Raw genomic sequence first — 2,592 nt, forward strand, 5'->3', positions numbered from 1 at the left:
ATTTATAACCTATAGAAAGATTTACAAAGTAAGGATGATTGTTTTGTTTCCAAATTCCCTAAATTTGCATGATTTAATTTGAGGATAACATATCTAATGAAATAAAGTCAATTTTAAATCCTATGACATATTATATAGTCTTTTTTCTGTACATAAATTTCGAATTTCTATCATAATTATGGTATTATAATTAGATACAGACATTGATGCGATCGTGGACAGCTCGCATGCAGATCGTATTGCGAAAAATTTGCCGAGATTAACTAAAGAAGAACTAAAATAAATTAAACAATAAAAACAAAACAAAATGAAATAAAATAAAATAACAAAATGAAAAAAAACTCGGTTGCCTCCCAGCAAGCGCTAAATTTATAGTCTATAGCCCGACTGTGCTTCCCTTTCAATTTTAAGGTGGATCATTTGATGTCGTGGATCTATGTCCTTAATCATCACGAGTTCTGCCTATGCTGTCGTCCACCATCACTATGGGTCCAAGTCCTTTTATATCATCGATGCTCCACCCCACTGTGCGAATATAATCGCGTAAGAGTGATAAGTGTATTTTATACACTTAATTTATATATGCTTTTAATTGTTAATTGCTTATTTCGAGCAGATTTATGTGGGTATGGTGTTGTTTTTGTGTTTGTAGGAAAGTATGGAATTTATGTGGAAAAGGAGGAAAAATGAGATTTGAGAGAAAAGAATTAAAAGAATTGAGAAAGAAAAGAAGAAGAAAGAAAGAAAGAAAGAAACGATCAGACAAGAGAGAATGAATAGTGATGGGCTTTCCTTTATTGGGCTTAAGGATAGCGCTAACTTAGCGCTAAAGATTTGAAGGAGAAGCGCTATCGCGCTTGTCAAGGAAAGCGAGAAGATTGGAAGCCAGAGCCTCATGCGCGCCCTCCTGGGTTTTTAAGCGGGCGCTTGTCGCGAAGTTTGAGTTTGGAAATATTTTATCGGAAGGAAACTTCTATATTTTGTGGGCTTTTGAGTGGGCTTTTGGGAGACGATATAAAAGGCAATTTTTCATCAGACTAAGAGGAGGAGCCGCCACCATATTTTATACAGAAATCAGAGTTGATCGTGTGATTTTTCTTGAGGGATTTTCTGGAGCTTCATCGTGAAGAACGAAGACGGAGTTTGATCGACCGGACACGGCGTCGACGACGGATTTGTTTCTTTTATCTTTTATTTTATTCTGAATATGTTTGGATTTATTATTTATTGTTTTCAGAATTTTATTATGAACTAATTTTTATAGTCTAGAGGTCGGATGGAACCTGGTGTAGACACTTTCTTGAATTCTTGATTTTATTGAATTGGATTTCTTCTAGATTAATTGTTTTTTCTAGAATTGATTGTCTTTTCAATTATCTGATCAATAATTGATTTGTAATATTTATTTGAAATCTGGCACTCGGGAGAGGAGATTTTGAATAGGACCATTGGAAAATACACTGTTAATTGTTTATATCGCTCGGGAGAGTGTATAATTTTAACAGAGCTTTTAAAGAGAACATTGTTTTGAATTGATCACTGCAAGTAAATTCTTAATAGGGATATTGGAATTGAATTGTAGTTGATATATTTTATTCGGCACTCGGGAGAGGGAATAATACACGTAAGTGTTCTTGGCTATTAATTCTTTGAAATTCATGAAGATTAATTAATTAGGATTGATTGTTGTTGAAACCAGGTGAAATCTATACCTCTAGACCATTATTCTCTGATTGATTATTCCTGAAAGTTGTTTGCGTGATATCTAAAATCAACTGATTATTTATTTTAATTGCAAAATTCTTGATTATTGATTTTCTAGATAAAGTTTGGACTATTCTAATTACAAGCACTATTATTTTCATTTTACTCCCTGAGGGATCGATACTTGATTTTATCACTATATTAAAACTTGACATTCGTACACTTGACACATCCGGCCCCTGAGTATTCTACTCGTGATGATTCTACGGCCGTGCTTTCTCAGATGAAGAAGCAGTGGAAGATGATGCGAGCACATATGACATATATGCATGACTTCACTGCCGCTCTTGCCCAGAATTATCCGCCCACTGTTGTGCCTTATCCAGCTCCTCCGCAGTGGTCTTCTGATGATACTGCTGCTGCTGCACCTTCGTTCCATGGAGATGATGATGATGACGCCGAGTCCTGATGCTCGGTGTCGAAGGTATGAGTCCCTTGTTCTTTTTATTGATTTTTAATCATTAGGGACAATGATTACATTAAGTTTGGGGGGGAGAATTAGTTTTTGATTTAGTGATTTAGTTGTTTGGTTGATAGTTGAGTAGTTGAATTTTATTGTGTGCTTTATAGATAAAATTTTTAATTGTTGAGTTTGGTTGAGTTGAGTTGAATTTAAAAGAAGTTGAGAAATATATGGATGCTTGGCCAATGAAAAAAAAAAAAGTTTTTTGTGCTATAACTGAAATCCATGATTGTCTACCTATCTAACAAATATTTTTGAAAAAATGGAACCAATTGGATGAACAATTTCCTATATACTCTGTGATTAATACTTGAATCTGATTTTTGAGACATACAGACATAGATATGATTGAGGCATTTTTTGAA

Source organism: Henckelia pumila, chromosome 3 (genome assembly GCF_033568475.1).
Source record: "Henckelia pumila isolate YLH828 chromosome 3, ASM3356847v2, whole genome shotgun sequence".
NCBI classification, from domain to species: domain Eukaryota; kingdom Viridiplantae; phylum Streptophyta; class Magnoliopsida; order Lamiales; family Gesneriaceae; genus Henckelia; species Henckelia pumila.